Genomic DNA, 22,928 nt, shown 5'->3' on the forward strand with positions numbered 1-22,928 from the left:
AGAGCAAAAGAAACCATGATTTTTTTTTCTGTTTGTTTGTTAGGTTTTTTTTTTTTTTTTTGCTTTGTTTTGTTTTGCTTTGTTTTTTCCTAACTTTTCATTCCTCGGTCAAGTAAGGCTGGATGAGATGGGAGCAAATGAAACACAAAAAAGTCTCTCAGCTTAAAAATAGCTTCAACAATGATCTGTTTCCCCATCCATGTATTTCATCAGTTAGCCAATTAGTGCCCTTGATTATTTTGAAAATGATTGTCCTGGTACCGCACAAGTTAAAAGCAAACCATGAATCTTGATAATTCAGAACGAACTGTTGTTTAAAAAAAAAGAAGAAGAAGAAGAAGAAAAAAGAAAAAGAAAGAAAACTTTTCACTTTGGCTTTCTTCAGACTGCAGTAGGACCCTGGAGGTGGTTTGCACCCCCCACCTCACCCCCTTGCGCCCTGGTAGAGAAACCAAAGTCTTCCAGCCCTAGAGCTCAAAGGTCCCAAGCAAGAATGACGTTCTGACCTCACCGAGGTCTTGCGGTAGAGGGCCCCCTCCCCTCAACGGAGCTTCAGTTTTTCTTTCTGGCACATTCTCCTTCCTCGGGCTGAAGTACGAGTTAGTGGTCATTTCAAAACACTAGGAGCCTGGGAAGTCTTGTGGGCAACTAAGTCCACGTTAAACAAAACAAGGTCCAAAGACTTTCTTCTTCCTAGACGGCGGCGGCTCACGTTGCTTGGGAACATTTTCACACCTCGCGGACTAAGAGGGTCTGCAGCACAATTGTCCCGGCTGCGCTCAAATCTATGGCACGATTCTTGTTTGGGGCCCTACTTGGGAACAGCCATGAGCCCGGTCAATTCCTTGGTGGAGAGTAGCCAATTTGATTGCTAGAGAAGGAAAAGTAGGGCGGGGGCTGGGTGAGGCTGGACCGCATTGCTTTTTCTCAGAACTTCTCTTTGCTTTGACTGACTTGTATAGGCCAGAGGAGCAGAACTCGGGCCCCACCAGGTTGTAACACCTTCAACAAAAGGGATGGAGAAGGGGCCCGGAACTCCTCCGGAGATTAGGCCGGTAGAATGGGAGCGTCAGCGAAAGTCTAGACTGTAGTTTATCTTAGGGACTGGGTGTCGCATCTCAGTGAGGGCAAAATTGAGGAAGAAGGGATAAAAGATGGGGCCCACAGACACCGAATATTTAAAGAGCTGTTTTTCTTTGCGGACCAGAGAAGGATTGAGAGTGTTGAAGGGAAACACCGCATGAAAACCCCGCCGTTAAATCTACGTCACAACAAAACACAGTGTTAACAGATTAAACTGAATTGCTTAAAAAAATAATTTCATCAGTAAACTAACCAATAAACAACTCGATTTTTAAAACACATGCGTGTACCTTTATGTCTGTAATAGGGCAAACAGAACCCCAAAAGTACCATGAGGCATCAGAGGAGACTTCAGAATCAATGATAACAAAAAACCTAAGGCTCCCAAGCAGGAATAGATTGTAGTGTGTTCCTGCCTCCTAGTTTAACCTCTGTGCCCAGAGAAGAAAAAAGATTGAGTCACCCTTGGCACCACTTGGGGCACATAGGGTGGGTCTGGCTGGATTGGCAACAGCACACCTAAGACATGGGGGGAGGGGCGGGCTAGAGAGAGAGGCAGCTCTGCCCAAGTCCTCCTTACTAGCTTGTAAAATGGAGTCCACAGGGTTTGTGCTCTCAAGACCTTGAGCATTTATCCTGCCTGCCAGGCTGCCTTTTCTACTCCTTTTACTCAAGACTAAGCGAGTGCTTCTTTCTGTGTGTGTGGTAGAATGTGGCAAGAGCAGGCCCAACTCAGGCGACCTCAAAGAACCCTTCTCCAGACTGGAACACACCACTAGTGCCAACAGCACTTCCGGCTTCCTGGATGGTACCTACCACAATGACCCAAGCTATGAGCATTTGTTCGCAGTGGCAGTCTGGTCCCGACTACTATGCTGTGTGCTGGTGGCCTGTGTCAAAGTAAAGGTCATAGCGTTTATCTCTCAAGCTGCAACGCGTGGGGGACGCGGCATTGCCTCTGCCTTCTTAAATCGTTGTCCTCCAAATGCCCCCACCTAGAAACATTTAGAAATGCTTGTATATTTAACGCCCAAAAGCTCAAAACAGAACAACCGCTCGTCCGTCCATCCTGCCTATTCTTCGGAGGTCCTTCATCGGTGAATAGAAGTGATGAACTTCCCTGGGGACATGTGGTAGTTGTGGGACCACCAAATCTTTGGTGAGACTGTGGCCAGGAAAGGGTGTAGGCTACTCCCAGTCAGGTGCTGGCACCTGTGCCTGGATTTGAAGGGTGGCACACTGCCTTATTCTGGCTCTCAGCTATTGGTTTTTTTTAACCTTTCTTTGGGGGGGGGCTCGAGTTACAGATTTCATGTGCGAGGAGATTCAGGAAAACACATTTGAAATATATATATATATACGAACCTAAAAAGCCTCGCGCTCTAAGTTCTCAGGACTTTTACTCACACCCCCACGCCCATCCCAGAATTCCCAGAATGTCTCAAACTGCAAAATTTTAGCATCAGGATGGGAGAGAGTGTCCTTCACTCAAGCCTGAGGAAAGCAAAACGTGCATTCAGTTTTCCCCTTCGCTCTTATTCCACCTTAAACGGAGGATAATCCAAGCAGAGTACTTTCTTTGCCGGCTCCCTAGCGCGATTTGCGAGTCAAACCTGCAGTTGGCTTAGATTCTTGTTCCCAAAATTTTGATTGAGGGAGAGGATGTCATGCGCTTCACATGGTCTTTGAGAACAGGACTTTCATAACCAGAGGGAGGGAGGGAGCAGCGAGAGGTGGAGCTAGGATGGGGAGAGGAGAGGCGAGGAGAGGCGAGGAGAGAGAGAGAGAGAGAGAGAGAGAGAGAGAGAGAGAGAGAGAGAGAGAGAGAGAGAGAGAGAGAGAGACAGACAGACAGACAGACAGACACACACAGAGACAGAGAGAAAGACAGAGACAGAGACAGAGACAGGCAGAGACATAGGCAGAGGCATTGTCCGAGAAAAGTCTCGACTGCCAGAGGCAGGCGGATCTTTCCACTTCCCCCAGCTGCACTTCTTTTCTCTGACTGCCAGCTCTTGTCTGGGTTGCTCAGAGGAGAAGCTAAGAGTGTTGCTTTTCAGAGAGGAACCTCGACGTACTTAGGATGCCCCACCCTAAGTGAGTGGGGACCTGAGATTTGGGTTGAGATTCTAGGAGACTGTAGGAGCTAGAATGCCTGGGTTTTCACTCTTCTCCACCAATAGCCCCCGGGGCCAAGAGAAAGTCTCCAGCAAAGGCCAGGTCTGAGACCACTGACTATCACCCCTGTGAGCCTAAGGGAGTGACAATTTCCTGCTGGTCATCTACTCTAGGGGACTTCTCCCTCACATATCATCTCCCCAAGCTCCAAAACACACTGTAAAATTTTCATTTAGGGATTATTTTTAAAGAACCATAAAACCATGCATAACACAAAGTTCCCCTGCTTCTATACTCCCGCTGCTGGGAGAAACTGCTTTGACTTTATTTTCATTTCATTGCATTTAAAGAAATCATCAGGAAGGTGTCTGGGTCATAAACTAAGCAATGTATTTGTCCATTAAGCTCTAGGCATTGAGTGGGATGCTTCTCGCCTCCCCCATAAGTTTCACACTAATGAAAGAGCAGCTCCTTCTCTGCCATATAATACCAGAAGTCTTGAACTCTTGATTTCCACCTCCCTCCACCCCGCCCCACCTCCCCCGCCCCACCTCCCCCGCCCCAATTTCCCCACCTCCCCTGCCACCATCCCCCACAGTGGTAGGATTACAGGAGTATATTACCATGGTTTCTACATTCCTGTCAACTTTAACCCTGAGGCACAGGACGTGGAATTTCTTACAAGTAGAGAGAGCTAGTCAGTGAACACATTTCTGGCACCCCTAGGTGGAAGCTCTGGTGAGGATAGATACTTGTAGGCCCTGAACCTCATGGCTGCCCATTAAAACAAAACAAAACAAAAACAAAGCTTCAGTTAATTAACTAGGCCAGAACCTGTGAGTAGATTGGACAAAGCTGACCAGCAGTGTGGAAGCCTTGGCACACATCTGTATTTGCACTGAAGTCAAAGGGCTTGACAGGGGCCAAGTGATTCCCCGAGATGCTGTTAATAAAATCTGCTTATTGATGCTTTCATGCCTTTAGAAGAAAAACAAGCAGGGTAGGTAGTGCACACCTTTAGTCCCAGCACTCAGGATGTAGAAAAAGGTGGGATTTGAGTTCAGCCTTGTCTACACAGGGAGTTCTATGTCAGCCAGAGTCACACAGTGAGGCTCCACCCAGCCACTTCAACAGAAAAGAAATCCAGGCAAATACTTTGCTATGCTCACTGGCTTAAAAAAAAAAAAAAAAAAAAAAAAAAAGAGAGAGAGAGAGAGAAAAGAAAAGAAAAGAAAAAAAGAAAGAAAAAGAAAAGAAAAGAAAAAGAAAAATCAGACCGTAGGATTTAGGAAAACAGTAAAATAGTGTTAAGAGTGAAATCACGGGCTGGAGAGATGGCTCAGAGGTTAAGAGCAGTTAAGACTGCTCTTCTAGAGGTCCTGAGTTCAATTCCCAGCAACCACATGGTGGCTCACAACCATCTATAATGTGATCTGATGCCCTCTTCTGGCCTATAGGTGTACATGCAGGCAGAGTACTGTATACATAATAATAAATAAATCTTAAAATAAAAAAAGAGTGAAATTACATACTAGGACTAAAGATTATAAAGAAATTCTTTCCAAAATTATTGATAAGAAACCAATTATGCCAACACACACAGGGAGGAGGAGGAGGAAGAGGAGGAGGAGGAGAAGCAGTCACAGCAGCAGCAGCAGCAGCAGCTTGGGACCCCGGTGTGTGCTTATAAACCTGCACTCAGCAGACTCCACAGGTGATGAGTAGTAAAGCCAGAGCCCAAGAGCAGCCTGGGCTGTATGGGTAAGTTCTAAACTAGCCTTGGCTAAGAGTGAGACATGTCTTTAAAAAAAAAAAAAAAGCATTTAGTAAGATTTTATTTTCAAAGTGAATCTGGTTAGCTTCTGTATGGAGAATTTTTTTTGTTTGTTTTTTTCAGACAAAAGAGATAACATTAAAGAGAAAAATCCATCCTCTAGTTATACATCATGAAATCATATTTTAAATTTTAAATAAATGTGTTGAAATATGCAAAGTATTCATCTGGACAACTATGTGCTTATTTGAATAAAGTCATTTCCAACAATATATTTGGATTCTTTTTGCATGCCTCCTTCTTTTTTTTTTCCTCTCTCATGCTTCCTTTTTACATCTACATCCTGCACCCTTTTGTTCTTTTTACTTATTTTGTTCTTATAATTTATCTATTTCTGAGACATGGGTAAATAAACTTGACTTGTCTACTTTTTCCTCACATAATGGCATTTTGAAAAACAAAATAAAACAAGAGATCTTTCTTCATTTTCTTTTTCTTTTTCTTTTTTTATTTTTTTCAAGGCAGGGTCTCTCTGTCCAGCCTTGGATATTCTGGAATTCACTCTGTAGACCAGGCTGTTCCTTAACTCACAGAGATTTGCCTGCCTCTGCATCCTGAGTACTGAGAGTAAAGCTGTGGGCCACTGCTGCCCAGCAAGTGATATTTTCAACTGACAACAATATGCCAATTGGAACACCACTTCCTCTGGCTGTCAGACTTCCAGAAAGATGTGTCCCAGTACAATGAAGGTCTTCCTTGAAAACTATGTTTTTTTTTTTTTAATTTATTTTATTTTTTCACCATAACAGCAGATTTACTATTAACTTATCATCAAGTTGAAGTAGATCATAGCATAATATTTAAAATCAGCATTCTAAAAATATGACTGTGATGTGTTTACCATGGCAATCATGTGTGTGTGTGTGTGTGTGTGTGTGTGTGTGTGTGTGTGTGTGTGTGTGGTGTGTGTGCACATGCATGCACATGTGTTTGTTAAGGCTGGAAGGTAACTTGAGTGTCTTGATCGATCCCTCTCCATGCTATTTTTTGGGGACACAATCTATCACTGAACCTAAAGCTCAATTATTTAGTGTCTGTCTGGCCATTAAGCCCTTGGAATCCTCCTGTCTCCACACCACAAGAGCTGATGTTACAGGGTGCATGTCACCTTGTACCCGGCTTTTGTGTGGGTGCTTGGGGATTTGAATTCAGGTCCTCATCTTGTACAGAAAATACAAGTCATGTACAACACTTCGTCATCGTGTATAAGAGACTGCTGAGTCATCCCTCTGTGATCACTTAAACATTTAATTTATTTATTTATTTATTTTTTTGGTTTTGGTTTTGGCTTTGGTTTTGGTTTTGGTTTTTTTGAGACAGGGTTTCTCTGTGTAGCCTTGGCTGTCCTGGTCTCTGGCCTCAGACTCACAGAGATCCGCCTGCCTCTGCCTCCCAAGTGCTGGGATTAAAGGCATGTGCCACCACCGCCCAACCACATGTTAAAACATTTGAAAAGTTTTACGTGTATGGGCACTTTGTCTGCATGTAGGTCTGTGCACCACGTCCATGCCTAGTGGTCACCAAGGTCAGAGAAAGGATTGCCTGTGACTGGAGTCATAGACAGTTGTGAGTGACATGTGTGTGCTGGGAATTGAACCTAGGTCCTTTGGAAGGGCAGCCAGTGCTTACTGCTGAGTCACCTCTCCAGCCTCTCTTCAATCGCTTTTAAACCAAGGAAAGCAGAAGCTACAAAGACACAGTCCACAATGACACACACTTACAATGTACACACAAAGAAGCTGTGACATAGTTTTAAACAGGAACATATCATTCCTTTGCTATCTCATATTCTACCAGAGTACAGAAACATCTACTCCTATGTGAAAATACACCAGAATCACTACTTTAAGATGATCAGACTTAAGTTGAGTGTGGTGGCTCACACCTTTCATCTCAGCAATGGGAGACAAAGGCAGGTGGATCTCAACCAGTTTGAGGCCAGCTTGGTCTACATAGTGAGTTCCAGGACAGCCAGCATTATGTAGAAAGACTCCATCTCAAACAAAAACAAATAATAAAAGGTTGTCAGATTCTTTTTTATATAATTTAAATTTATGTATTTATTCAACTTACATCTCGATTGTAGCCCTCATTTCCTCCCAGTCCCTCTTCCCCACTCCCCTAGTCCTCAGAAAGGGGGAGCCCTTTTCCCCTACCAACTGACCCCAGCCTACCAAGTCTCATCAGGACTGCCTGCATCCTCTTCCTAGGTGGCCTTCCCAGGCTACCTGCCACAGGTAGGAGCAGGCAGCAGAGTCCATTGGAGAGACTGCACCTGCCCCCCTTACTAGGGGACCCACATGTAGACTGAGCTGCCCCTATTGGCTACATCTGAGCAGAAGGCCTAGGTCCTCTCCATGCATGGTCCTTGGTTGGTGCATCAGTCTCCACAGGCTTCCCTGGGTCCAGATTTTGTTTTGTCCTCCCTCCCTCCCTCCTTCCTTTCCTCCCTCCCTCCTTCCCTCTGTCTGCCTCCCCCCTTTCTCTCTTTCATTCAAGACAGGGTTTCTCTGCATAGCCTTGGCTGTCCTGGACTCGCTTTGTAGACCAGGTTTACCTCTGCCTCACCAAGTGCTGGGATTAAAGGCATGCACCACCACGCCTGGCTGATGGTCAGATTCTTAAGAATAAAAGCAAAATTAGCTTATAAATTATTGGGGTTCCATAAGGCTCCTTCATACATGTTTACTCATGGTTAACAAACTCCCACCTCTCCTCTCCTACATCTCAAAAAGGCCACATCTCTGTGGAAACACTTAGTTCCTAGTATGCTTACCCCATTGTTTCGTATCATATGTGTTCTACTGCCCCTCTCTCTCTCTCTCTCTCTCTCTCTCTCTCTCTCTCTCTCTCTCTCTCTCTCTGTCACACACACACACACACACACACACACACACACACACACACATCCTGTTGTTTAACTCCTCCAGTGCCCCACTGTGTTCTCATTCCCATTATTTCATTACCTGTTTGACCCTTTCTACCCTCAATATCCCCCCTCTTGACTTTTTCCTATATTCTCTTTTTCCCCTTTCCTGAAGTGCATCCCGGCATTGGCCTCCTTTTAGTTTCCTGGCTTCCACACTCCAGATTAAACACACAAAAAGACCTGAAGCTAGGAAAGAGAACATGTGGCATTTGTATCTACAGACTTGTGTCATTTCCAACCACAGTCAGAGAAACATCTTACTGCACTGGGTAGAGGTTAATGCAGAGACACTTAAGTCTTCAAAATGCTGAAAATAAACAACTGTGAGCTCTTTCCCATACACAGGATGTGCACATCAATCACACCTCCCTAGGCTAAGAGAACAGAGTGGAGAAAGGAAAAGAAATAATGTAAGAGGCCGAGGAGAGGGAGGAGTACTGTGAAATGCTGTGATTTTTGGACATGACATGCCTGTTGCACACATGAACTCAAATCAGTGCATCAGCCATTACCTGGTCAAGGCCTGCACAAAAACAAGATAGTTAAAAATTACAGCATGGGAGGCAGTGTCTCCTGAGGGCCCACCACTAAGTGAAAAGTTATTGACAGTTAGTGGCTAGTGACCAGGAGAGGGAGAGTCACTTTTCTTTTTTGGGGGGTTAGGGTACAGCAGCACTGGTAGGTGGTCTATGCCACCGTGGATGACCCACATGCAGAGAGCAGTACTATTTGGATTCAGTAGATGAAGAAGAAGAAGAAGAGGAGGAGGAGGAGGAGGGAGGAGAAGAAGAGGAAGGAGGAGGAGGAGGAGAAGGAGGAGGAGGAGAAGAAGAAGAAGAAGAAGAAGAAGAAGAAGAAGAAGAAGAAGAAGAAGAAGAAGAAGAGGAGGAGGAGGAGGAGGAGGAGGAGGGAGGAGAGGAAGAAGAGGAGGAGGAGGAAGGAGGAGGAGAAGGAGGAGGAGAAGGAGGAGGAAGGAGAAGGAGGAGGAGAAGGAGAAGGAGAAGGAGAAGGAGAAGAAGAAGAAGAAGAAGAAGAAGAAGAAGAAGAAGAAGAAGAAGAAGAAGAAGAAGAAGAAGAAGAAGTTGTTGAGGGGGATATGTGTTCAAATGTAGTTGGAGGGTTTGGGCAGGAGTTAGAAGGAGATGCTAGGGGTGGATATGACCAAGATAAATTGTATACAAGTATGAAATTTTCAAAGAAGAATAAAAAAATCCTTTGTGCCTCTAGGGAAAACTAACTGTAATGCAGTTAGTCCTTTCTCAGATTCTTTTAACTGTCTTCTCATCTCCCAAGCTTCCTTGTAGCTGGGATTATTTTATTTACCAGTACTGTGCAAAAAATTATGACCTGATTGAGAATATGGCTTAGTGGTGAAGTACATGTTTAGCATTCGCAGGGCCCTGTATTCAACCTACAACACTTGATATTTATTTGATATAGTTTCATAGTAAAGAATAAAATATTTATTTTGTCTGCTTTCTAGAGAAATTTGACAAATTACCAAGCAAAAGAAAGGCTCTCTATAGAACTGTCAAACCAATGGGAGAAGATAAAATTATTTCTGAAGTTGTCCCACAAGATGGATCAGTGGTGAAGGGCACTTTGTGCTCTTACAGAGCATCTAGGTTCAATATCCAGGATTCTCTTGGCAGCTCACAATTATCTGTAACTCAAGTTCTAGAGAATCTTACCTCTTTACTGATCTCTATGAGTCCTTGCACACATGTACTGGACATATATACACACTCAGACAAACACATATACCTCAAACTTAAATGAAAAAATTATATCATTTCTGAAGTCAATGCCCTTTAATCAGATTGTCTAAATTCCACTTCCTTTGCTCTTTTATTTTACAAATTTGAGAAGTTAACACTGAGCAATGAAAAGGATTTTTTTTTATAATAATCTAATTGGCGAGACTCCATAGTCACTTCTAAAATTGAGTAAAAATTTCCTTAAGACATTTAACATTTGGAGAGAGGACACTTTCTCACGTGTTGGCCATTTTTTCTTTGTTCTTTCTCCCCCCTCCTCCGTATACTAGCCTTTTGTGTTGTCTTGACCACTCTCTTTTTATTTGTTCATTCTTGCTGTTTATTGTGTTGCTGGAAATCAAGACAATAAAAATAAATGCATACAAAAGGAAGAGAGGGAAATTGGGTTTTAGGCTTCAGTATGACATTAAGGAAATAGCTTGTAAGGGACAGGTCAGACTGGGGTCTGTTCAGTTGATAATCTCTCTGATTCTGACTACAAAAATACTGACAACAGGGTTGGCCCTAAGGTTATGAATTTGAATTATTCATTAGCCACCAGAACTAAATTATCCTTCACAGGATTTTTTTGAACAATTATTATCACAAATCATCCTTTCCCACAGTAATTTGTATGCTTTTATTATTAGCCCCTGATTTCTACGTAAATCCTTTTCATAAAACTACCACAAGATGAAAGTTCTTTTTAACTGAATATCTTTCCCTCTTGGTATGTTTCTTGGCAGTTTTGGACTCTTCATCTGGCACTTGGTGGCTGGGTTTTCGGATTAGGCTGATTGTTGACATGCTCACAAAAACCATCTCTCACTGAGCATATTGCATTTGCAGGGTAGGCCACTTTCTCCCACCCTCTGCCATATTGTATCCATATTTTTGATGTCAGTTGCCCAAACATTGATTCTCACCCTTTCCCCTCTTTAATTTTTAATTTTGGCACTACAGCTACTTTTACTGGTTGTCCATGCCTTGTCATGAGGACTGAAGTTAACAGGCCTTGCCTAAATAATTGCCTGGAACATGCCCAGGATGCTCTCCCCAGATCTTGTAGATAGCTTGGTTGTTTTCCTGCTAATCTTTCATTATAACTGTAATGGTCTGCTCTTTGAAGAATACCATTATTCCTCAAGGCAGTTCTTTTCTTTTTTTTTTTTTTTTAATATTTTTACATGCATTGGTGTTCTGCCTACATGTATGTTGGTGTGAGGGTGCCAGATTCAGTGTAGTTACAGACAGTTGTGAGCTGCCATGTGGGTGCTGGGAATTGAACACAGGTCCTCTGGAAGAGCAGTCACTGCTCTTAACTGCTGCACTATCTTTCCATCCCCATAAACTGAATTTCTTTTATTTTCTTATTCACTTTACATCCCCATCTTAGCCCATCCTTCCTCTCCTCCTAGTTTCACCCCATCTCCCTCCCTCTCCCCTACTCTACTCATCAGAAAAGGGGAGACTTCCTTCCCGTCTATGCCATCTCATCAAGTTGCATCAGGACTGATAATGTCCTTTTCCACTGTGGCCCGGCAATGCTGTCCCACCAGAGGAAGTGATCAAAAAGCTGGGAACAAAATCCATGTCAGAGAGAGCCCCCACTTGTATTACTAGAGGACCCACATGAAACCTGAGCTGGTCCATCAGCAACATCTTTGTAGGGAGCTGAGGTCCAGTCCATGCATGGTGCTTGGTTAGTGCTTCAGTCTCAGCAAGGCCCTCTGGACCCTGGTTAGTTGGCTCTGTTGGTCTTCTTGTGGAACTCCTGACATTACCAGGTCCTTTTCTCCTTTCCCCCATGTTTTCATAAGACTCCCTACGCATTGCCAAATGTTTGGCTGTCAGTCTTACCATGTTTCAAGGTGCTGCTGGGTGGAGCCTCTCAGAGGACAACTCTGCTAGGCCTTTTTCTGCAAGCATAGCATGGTATTGTTAATAGTGTCAGGGGTTGGCTCTTATCCATAGGGTAGGTGTTGGTTTGGGCCAGGTATTGGTTGGACAGTCTCTCAATCTCTACTCTATCTTTATCCCTGCACATCTTGTAGGCAGGGTAAATTTTGGGTCAAAGCTTCTGTGGGTGGGTTGGTGTTCCCCTCCCTCTACTAGGAGTCTTGTCTAGTTAAGGGGAATCTTCTTTAGTCTCTGTGACCTCTGCTACTTGGAAGCTTTGATAGACTCCCCCTCATATCCTCCCAGAAGTCTACTTTGACTTAGGTCTCCAGCTTGTCAGAGGGATGCCCCCACCCACAGTTTCCGTTTTCTCTATGGGCCTTCTGTCCTGCCACCATGACTCTTCCAGGTCTGATCTCCACCCTGATCTCTGCAATCCTTGTCCTACCTTGTTCCCTCTTTTCAACCACTACATTTGTCTATTCGATTTCTCCTCCTGAGTGAGATTTAAGCACCCTTCCTTGGATCCTCCTTGTTACTTATGTTCTTAAGGTCTGTGCATTGCAGAATGGTTATCCTGCACTGTGTGGCTAAAATCCACTTATAAGTGAGTGTCTTACTGGGTTTGGATTATCTCACTCAGGATGATCTTTTCAAGTTCCATCCATTTTCCTGCAAATTTCATGATTTCTTTGTTCCTAATAGCTGAGTAGTATTCCATTGTGTAAATGTGTCACAGTTTCTTTATCCATTCTTTGGTTGAGGAACATCTAGGTTGTTTCCAGGTTCAGGCTATTATGAATAAAACTGCTATGAACATAGTGGAGCAAGTGTCCTCCTTGTATGGTGGAGCATCTTTTGGGTATATGCCCAGGAGTGGTATAGCTGGATCTTGAGGTAGCACTATTCCCAATTTTCTGAGAAAGTGCTAGATTGATTTCCAGAGTGGTTGTACAAATTTGCACTCCCACTAGCAGTAGAGGAATGTTTCCTTTACTCTACACACTCACCAGCATGTGCTGTCACTTGTGTTTTTGATCTTTGCTTTTCTGATGGGTGTAAGATGGAATCTCAGAGTTGTTTTGATTTGCATTTCCCTGATGACTAAGGAAATTGAACATTCTTTAAGTGTTTCTTGGCCATTCAAGATTCCTCTGTTGAGAATTCTGTTTAGCTCTATGCCCCATTTTTTAACTGGGTTATTTTGTTAGTTGATATTTAATTTTTTGACTTCTTTATATATTTTGGGTATTAGCTCTTTCTTGGATGTAGGATTGGTAAAGATCTTTTCCCAATCTGTAGACTGCCATTTCATTCTATTGCCAGTGTCCTTTGCTTCTCAGTTTTAAGAGGCCCCATTTGTTAATTATTGATCTTAGGGCCTGAGCTGTTGGTGTTCTGTTCAGGAAGTTGTCTCCTATGGCAATGAGTTCAAGGCTCTTCTCCAATTTCTCTTCTAATAGATAAAGCATATCTGATATTGTGTTGAGGTCTTTGATCCACTTGGACTTGAGTTTTGTGCAGAGTGATAGATATGGATATATTTACATTTTGTACATGTAAACATCAAGTTAAATGACCACCATTTGTTGAATTGTATGTTGTTCCCTTGTATGGTTTTGGCTCCTTTGTCAAAAATAAAGTGTGTGTGAGTTTATTTCTGGGTCTTTGATTTGATTCCATTAATCAACCAGTTTGTTTCTATGCCAGTATCATGCAGTTTTTATTTACTTCTTTTCCTTTTTTTACTAATTAAACATTTTCTAATTTTTAACATATACATTTATATCATTACACATATATACAATAAACTATCTATAGCAAGAGGAACCATCACACAATTGGGAATTATATAAATGTTACATTCTTAGTGTTTTGACTATTTGTATTTGACAGCTTTGCAGAAATCATCTTTCCTACCTTGGTGTGTCTAAAATTCTGAATGTAAATCAATCTCCATCTGATCTTGCTATTATCAACTTAAAACATCTATCTAAACCTAAAAACATCTTAATCCCTTAACAGATAAGATTTATTGTAAAAGCTTCCTGGTCTTCAACTCCATCAGAGACTTGAGAAGGAATAAACTTGATTACCTGAGTATGCTGGGAGGGCAGTAACTTTACAAATGAGAAGATGACAGAGACAGTTTGCTACCTGAATAGTCACCAAAAACTCTCTATAACATTGGAGCATCTTCTTCAGCCTTCTGACCCAATATATCTGACAGACATATTGTGAGGCAGGAAGTATTGAGACCTTGCTTACCCTGTTATGGCAGAGTTTGGCCATTGACTCTGTGTGCATCCAAGCTTGTCCTTTATTAGGCAGAATTCTTTCTGTGGTAGAAATGAGGACATTTTTCCCAGTGGCTTGTTTGCCACATTTGAAGCCATTTCCATAAGGAGGTTCTTTGATGCTCATCATGCTCTTTGAGGTAGGCCGGGAGTTAAACCGTTTCATTGTCAGTGAATCTTTAAAATAATAAAAACATTTTAAAATGCCATATCATACATGTCTCAGAGGTTTTTGAAGACCTTATCTAACTATCCTATCTTATCTTTCTATAGAATCATATCTATCTGCCACATCTAAGATGTATATTCTTGTGACAAAAGTAGACTAGTAATTGACATGACCATGATTTAATCAACTAACAATTAACTTGTATAACTTATTTATCCTAAACAGCCTGCAATTGCAGCAATAACACTTTCAAAGTATTGGAAGGAAACCTTGTATTAAAATTGAGTTATGTGGATACAATACTTCATATTAGAGTAGAGATAAATATACATATATATGCATATATATTGTGTGTGAAGAATAATCTTACATTGAACTCTATAGCATTGTATATATAATTGAATTTATTTTGCATCTATATACAAAATTCTATGCCAGTGAATTATAAACAACCTTGTGAGTGACAATTGAGGCATTAAGTTGAGGAGTAGATTCACTAATCTACTTTTTGTTCTATCTTTCCTATATATTTCTATATTTTCCCTTTTTTCTTTTCAACTCCTATCTCCAAACCTAAGAATGAAAGATAAAAGAAAAGAGAGATATCTCTGAGTCTAACCTTGTTTTCTCTCAAAATAAGACCAATAATAACTTGTAACCAACTCTCATTGATAATAATCTTCTATAGCTCAAGAAAGCAACCAAAGAAACCTACCCAATACCCCTTAAAGGAAATGGGGCATCATTCTCTTAAGGTTTCTTCTGGTTGGTTTGGGATGAATAGTACCTCAGTAGGAGCCCAAATAAAAATTGGGAAAGGCTTAAAGAAGATAGGAATAGCATTTGTGGTGCAATTTCTAAATGTTGAGAAATTCTAAGCTTAGAGTCCCGTGTGTGACAGTCTGAAATGCTGGACCAATTGGGATTGGAAGCTTTCTTTGAAACTGTCCTGAGAGTTGTCTTATTCTGATGAGGAACAGCAACACTTGGTGCAGGAACATGAAGGATACAGGATGTCAGTGTCCAGCATGCTGAGAGGAATGAATCCTGTCATGTCTGACTCAATGTCAGTGTTTTGAAAGCATATAATTTCTCACAAGCATTATATAGTCCTAAAATTATAAGTGTAAAGGTGTGAATGATGCACAGAACAATTAAGGTTCTTTGTATGAGAAAAAAAAAGACATCTGTAAATCTTCATTCATGTCATATGGAGAATGGCATGTAATAGTAATTCATAGGGGTTCTGTAGCCAACAAGAAGCATTGTCTATGCCTAGACGGTCATGTCTCAGCCAGTCTCAGAGCTATTCCCATATAGTGTGATTAGTAATATAAGTTACCTCCTTGTTCTGCAGTTTAAATTCTTCACATCCTGATTGTATCTACCTCCCTCATTCCCTTCCAATCCCCCTCCCTTCCTCATCCCCTCTACCTTCCTCCCTTAGTCCTCAGAAAGGGGAGCCCTCCTCCCCTAACATCTGACCTCAGCTTATCAAGTCTCATCTGTACTACCTGTAACCTCTTCTTCTATAGCCTGGCAAGGCCATCCTGTGAGGGGGAAGTAATGTAAGTTTGCTGCCCAGAGTACATGTCTGAAGTAGTCTCTACTCTCCACATTTTGGGATCCACAAGGAGACTGTTCTGCTATATCTGAGCAGCTGGTCTAGGTCCACATCCTACATGGTCCTTGGTTGATGTTTCAGTCTCTGTATTGTAGTGTAGTTATCCTGTATTATGTGGCTAATATCTGCCTATGAGTGAGCATTTACCATGTGTGTCTTTCTGGGTCTGAGTTACCTCATTCAGAATGATCTTTTCCAGTTCCACCCATTTGCCTGCAAATTTTAAGATTTCTTTGTTTTTGGTAGCTGAATAGTATTCCATTGTGTAAATGTACCACAGTCTCTTTATCCATTCTTTTGTTGAGGGACATCTAGGTTGTTTCCAAATTCTGGCTATAATAAATAAAGCTGCTATGAACATAGTTGAGCAAATGTCCTTTTTGTATGGTGGAGCGTCTTTCAGGTATATTCCCAGGAGTGGTACGGCTGGGTCGTGAGGTAGAGTTATTCCCAATTTCCTGAGAAAGCACCAGATTGATTTCCAAAGTTTGCACTCCCACCAGCAATGAAGGAGTGTTCCCCTTTTTCCACATCCTGGTCAGCATGTGCTGTCATCTGACTTTTTGACCTTAGTCATTTGGATAGGTGTAAAATGGAATCTCAGAATCATTTTAAGTTGCATTTCCCTGATAGCTGGGGATGTTAAGCATTTCTTTAAGTGTTTCTCAGTCATTTGATATTCCTCTGTTGAGAATTCTTTGTTTAGTTCTAAACCCCATTTTTAATTGGATTATTTGGGTAGGTGTGTTTGATTTCTTGAGTTCTTTATATATTTTGGATATTAGCCCTTTGTCAGATGTAGGGTTGGTGAAGATCTATCCCAGTCTGTAGGCTGTCGCTTTGTTCTGTTGACAGTGTCCTTCACCTTACAGAAGCTTTTCAATTTCATAAGGTCCCATTTATTAATGGTTGATCTTAGGGTTGGAGTTCTGTTGAGAAAGATGTCCTGTGCCAATGAGTTCAAGGCTCTTCCCCACTTTTTCTTCTAACAGATTTAGTGTGTCTGGTTTTGTGTTGAGGTCTTTAATCCATTTGGACTTTAGTTTTGTGCAGGGTGATAGATATGGATCTATTTTTACTTTTTTACGTGTAGCCATCCAGTTAGATTAGCACCATTTGTTGAAGATGCTATCTTTTTTCCATTTTATGGTTTTGGCTTCTTTGTCAAAAATCAAGTGTCCATAGGCATGTAGGTTTATTTCTGGATCTTCAATTCCATTCCACTGATCAACTAGCCTATTTATATGCCGGTACCATGCTGGTTTTTTTTTTTTTTTTTTTTTTTAGTTTTTTTTTTGTTTGTTTGTTTGTTTTTTTTTTTGTTTTAATTATGGTTGCTCTATAGTACAGCTTGAGATCCAGGATGGAGATTCCTCCAGAAGATCTTTTATTGTACAGGATTGTTTCAGCTATTCTGTTTTTTTTTTTTTTTTTTTAATATGAAGTTGAGAATTGATCTTTCAAGCTCAGTAAAGAATTGTGTAGGTATTTTGATGCGAATTGCATTGAATCTGTAGATTGCTTTTGGCAAGATGGGCATTTTTACTATGTTGATTCTCCCAATCCACGAGCATGGGAGATATTTCTATTTTCTGAAATCTTCTTCAAATTAATTCTTCAGAGACTTGAAGTTCTTCTTTCATATAAATCTTTCACTTTCTTGGTTAGAGTTACACCAAGATACTTTATATTATTTGTGGCTATCAGAAGGTGTAGTTTCCCTAACTTCTTTCTCAGCCTGTTTCTCACTTATATACAGAAGGGCTACTGATTTTTTTTGAGTTGATTTTTGTATCCAGCCATTTTGCTGAAGGTGTTTATCAGCTGTAGGAGTTTCTTGATAAAATTTTTGGGGTCATTTGTGTATACTATCTGCTAATAGTGATAGTTTGCCTTTTTTCCAATTTGTATCCCCTTGATCTCCTTTAGTTGTCTTATTGTTCTAGCTAGCACTTCAGGTGCTATATTGAAGAGCTATGGAGAGATTGGGCAGCCTTGTCTTATCCCTGGTTTCAGTGGAACTGATTTAAGTTTCTCTCCATTTAGTTTAATGTTGGCTATAGGCTTGCTCTATTTTGCCTTTATTATGTCTAGTATGTGCCTTATATCTCTGCTCTCTCCAAAACTTTAAACATGAATGGGTGTTGGATTTTGTCAAATACTTTTTTGACATTTAAGGAGATAATCCTGTGTTTTTTGTCTTTCAGTTTGTTTATATGATGAATTACATTGATGGATTTCCATATACTAAGCACCCCTGCATGCCTGGGATGAAGCCTACTTAGTCATGGTGAATGATAGTTTTAAGATGTGTTTTTAAAAAAGATTTATTTATTTATTTATTTATTTATTTATTTATTTATTTATTATGTATACAGTGTTCTACCTTCATGACAGAAGAGGGCATTAGATCACATTATAGATGTTTGTGAGCCTCCGTGTGGGTGCTGGGAATTCAAATCAGGACCTCTGGAAGAGCTCTTAACCCCTGAGCCATCTCTCTAGCCCCTAAGATGTGTTCTTGAATTTGGTTTGCGAGTATTTTATTGAGTATTTTCACATCAATGGTCATAAGAGAAAATGGTCCGAAATTCTCTTTCTTTGCTGACTCTTTCTGTGGTTTAGGTATCAAGGTGACTGTGGCCTTATAGAATGAGTTTGGTAATGTTCCTTCTGTTTCTATTTTATGGAAAAGTTTGAAGAGAATTGGCATTAGTTCTTCTTTGAAGGTCTGGTAGAATTCTGTGCTGAATCCATCTGGTCCTGGGCTTTTGTTGTTGTTGTTGTTGTGTGACTTTTGATGACTGCCTTTATTTCCTTAGGTGTGAATAGTTTTTATAACTATTGCTCTCTATCTTTAAGTCAGGATGGAGGGAGATACCTCCAGAAGTTTTATTATTGCATAGGATTGTTTTAGCTATTCTGGATATTTCATTTTTTCATATGAAGTTTAGAATTATTCTTTCAGTATCTGCAAAGAATAGTATTGGTATTTTGATGGGGGAGTGCATTAAATGTGTAGCTTACTTTAGGTAAGATTGCCAGTTTTTACTATGTTAATCCTACCAATCCACGAGCATGGGACATCTTTCCATATTCTCATATTTTCTTCAATTTCTTTCTTCAGAGACTTGAAGTAATTGTCATAAAGGTCTTTCACTTGCTTGGTTAGAGTTACACCAAGATATGTTGTTATTTGTGGCTATTGTGAAGGGTGTTGTTTCCTTAATTTCTTTCTTACTGAATTTTAAAATTAATCTTGTATCCAGCCTTTTCTTAAAGTGTTTATCCATTGTAGGAGTACTCTGGTAGAAATTTTTGGTTCACTTACATATATGATCATATCATCTGTGAATAGCAATAGTTTAACTTCTTCTTTTCTGATTTGTATCTCATTGATCTCTTTTAGTTGTCTTATTGTTCTAGCCAGAACTTCTAATACAAATTTGAAGAGATATGGAGAGAGTAGACAGCCTTGTCTTGTCCCTGATTTTAGAGGTTGTGTTGAGTTTTCTCTCTATTTAATTTTATGTTGGCTATTTGCTTCTGTATGGAGCCTTTATTATGTTTAGGTATGGGCCTTGTATCCCTGATTATTTCCACGACTTTTTATTATGAAGGAATATTGGATTTTGTTGAAGGCTTTTTCTGCATCTGAGATCACGTGATTTTTTTTCTTTCAGTTTGTTTATATGATGAATTACATTGATTGATTTTCATATGCTGAATCATTCCTGCATCCCTGAGATGACGCCTACTTGATCATGTTGCATGATGTTTTTTTTATGTGTTTTTGGATTTAATTTGTGAGTATTTTATTGACTGTTTTTGGGTCAATGTTCATGAATGAAACTGGTCTGAAATTATCTTTGTTGGGTCTTTGTGTGGTTAGGTGACAGGGTGACTGTGGCCTCATAGAATGAGTTTGGCAATGTTCCTTCTGTTTCTATTTTGTGGAATAGTTTGAGGAGTATTGGTATTAGCTATTTTTTGAAAGTCTGGTAGAATGCTGTGCTAAAATCATTTTGCCCTCCTTGGACTTTTTTTTTTTTGTTGTTGTTGTTGTTGAGAGACTTTTGATGACTGCTTCAATTTCCTGAGGGGTTAAAGGACTGTTTATATTTGTGTATTTATAATTAAAATTTATTCACTTTTGTGTGTGTGTGTGTGTGTGTGTGAGAGAGAGAGAGAGAGAGAGAGAGAGAGAGAGAGAGAGAGAGAGAGAGAGAGAGAGAGAGAGAGAGAGAGAGAAAGAGAAAAGGGAGACCTGGACAGGAGAGTGAGAGAGTTAGCATATGTATAGGCCTAGTGTCCGTGTAGACAACAGCTCCGGGACACTGTTTCTTGCTTTCCCTATGAGGAAGACTTTTCTTGTTTCTGCACTGTGTTCTCTGTATGATAGCTGACTTGTGAATTTCTAGGGCACTTGCCTGGCTTTGCTTGCTGACTCCATGCAGATGTGCTCCAAATGAAAGTTTTTGAAAAAGAATTTTCCATGTTGTTATATAAAAACCGACTATTTATTGTAGGTAATATCAAAATTGATTTTCTCCTTTGATGAGTCATATCAGATGTTAATGTGAATAGATACAAATGCAGTTTACATTTGTAAGTACATTTAAAAATCACTTAAAAGAACTCAAAAGTTATAATATATTTTAGTCCACTCTTGTCACTCATTGATTAGTTGAAAGACATTCCTCAGTGAAAATTTATTCTCTTCCATTATAGCACCTTAGAAAACTGCAGCAAACAAAATAGAAGAAGTTTGGTTTTGGGTCACTTATCTGGGGCACATTAGGCTAGCACTGATAAAATGGACCTACTTTTGGTAGCAGTTATGGCATGTTACCTCAGGCCATGCTGGTGGGTGTGGTGCCTCATGAGACACCATCTCTTGGGAGATGTGGACCATCTTATTAATGATCATACTTTCTCTCTCTTTTTCAGTTTGGTGCCCCCAAACAGTACTGTATTTATTCTTGGCAGCCTGTCATCTCTCAATCAGGCCAGATGCTCAGGCCATTGACTACAGACTAAGAGTCAGCTAAAGCACATTTCACCTGCGGTTTAGAACTCTTGGGTCAGGGAAAGGATAATGATTTCAGTGCAGCTCATTGAAGTGAGTGGTCCTAACTAGACTCTCACAGGTTTTCATGGGGGATAAACAACTGCTTCTTCCCAGTGTGACCATCAACCTCTAACATAGCAAACCACTGGTAAGCTAGGTCCATGAGTTTGGGAAAAGCTGTGTGAAAAAAGGGCCTTTTGAGTTATTAACTTTGTTCCATATGGCAGAGTACAAGCTAGCCAGGCATCCATCCAAAGGGTGGTTGCAAAGACAAATGAATTTTTATTCTGGAAGTTTAATGCATTTATGTAATGTATATTGATCTTGCTCATCTACAGTACTATTGATCAGCTACTGTTACCGCCTTCTTCTATGCTCTTGTTCCATATCACCCGCCCCAACTTCTGTGATTTTTTTTTTTTTTTGAGTCTTACTATATAGCCCTTACTAGCCTGGAACTTACTTTACAGAGCAGACTGGCTTCAAACTCACAGAAAGATTTGATTGGCTCTGTTTCATACATGCTGGAATTACGTTTTTTAGTTAATTTATTTAGATTACATCTCAATTGTTATCCCCTCATTTATATCCTCTCTTTCACTCTATTTCCCGCCCCTAGGTCTGTGACAGAAGGGGATCTCTTCCCCCACAATATGGTCACAGCCTATAAAGTCTCATCCTGGTAGCCTGTTTATCCTTTCTCTGAGTGCCAACAGGCCTCCCCAGCAAGGGGAAGTGGTCAAATGTGGGGCGCCAGAGTTCATGTCAGAGTCAGTCCTCGCTCTCCATGCAACTGTGGAGAATGTCCTGTAGATTGGCTATATCTGTCTAGGGATTCAATGTTTACTGCATGTATTGTCCTTGGTTGGTGCAGTAGGTTGAGCAGAGCCCCCTGGGTCCAGATCTGCACATCATGATTTTCTTCTTGTGGGTTTCTAGGACCCTATGGATCCTTCTATTTCCCCATTCTCCCATACTTCCCTCACCTAGAGTACCAATAGTAAGTCCCTGCATCTATCCCGATCTCCTGGTAAGTGAAGACTTTCGTGGGACATCCCTTTTGGCCTAGTGTCCAATTATAAATGAGTATATACCATGTGAGTTTTTCTGGGTCTGGCTTAACTCACTCAGTAAGATCACTTCTAGTTCCATCCATTTGCCCATAAATTTCAGAATTTCCTTGTTTTTAGTAGCTGAGTAGTATTCCATAGTGTAAATGTACCACAGTTTCTTTATCTATTCTTCGACTGAGGGACATTTAGGTTGTTTCCAGGTTCTGGCTATTATGAATAAGGCTGCTATGAACATGGTTGAGCATATGTGCTTCTTGTATGGCAGAGCATCTTCTGGGTATACTCCAAGGAGTGGAATAGCTGGGTTTTAAGGTAGTCCTATGTCCAGTTTTCTGAGAAAGCACCAGATTGATTTCCAAAGTGGTTGTACAAGTTTTCACTCCCAGCTTTCTTCACATCCTTGCCAACATGTGCTGCCATTTGAGTTTTTGATCTTAGTCATTCTGATGGGTGTAAGATGGAATCTTAGAGTCGTTTTGATTTGCATTGCTCAGATGACTAAGGATTTTGAGCATTTAAGTGTTTCTCAGCCATTCGATGTTCATTTGTTGAGAATTCTCTGTTTAATTCTGATCACCATTTCTTTTTCTAAAATATTTTATTAATTTATTTATATTACATCTAAATTGTTATCCTATCCCTGTATTCTCCCATTCCTCCATCTCTCCTGCTTTCCTCCTACTCCCCTCCCTTATGACTGTGACTGAGGGGGACCTCCTCCCCCTGTATATGCTCAAAGGGTGTCAAGTCTCTTCTTGTTAGCCTGCTGAGCACCATTTCTTAATTGGGTTATTTGGTTTGGTGAAGTTTAATTTCTTGAGCTCTTCATATATTTTAGATATTAGACCTTTGTCAGATGTAGGGTTAGTGAAGATTTTTTCCCAGTCTGTAGGCTGTAGTTTGGTTCTGTTGACAGTGTCTTCTGCCTTACAGAAGCTTCTCAGGCTCATGAGGTCCCATTTATTAATTATTGACCTTAGAGCCTGGGCTTTTGAAATTTGGTTCAGGAAGTTGTCTCCTGCGCCAATGAGTTCCAGGATCTTCCCTACTTTTTTCTTCTAACAGATTTAGTGT

The sequence above is a fragment of the Acomys russatus genome, chromosome 30, assembly GCF_903995435.1.
Source record: "Acomys russatus chromosome 30, mAcoRus1.1, whole genome shotgun sequence".
NCBI lineage: Eukaryota > Metazoa > Chordata > Mammalia > Rodentia > Muridae > Acomys > Acomys russatus.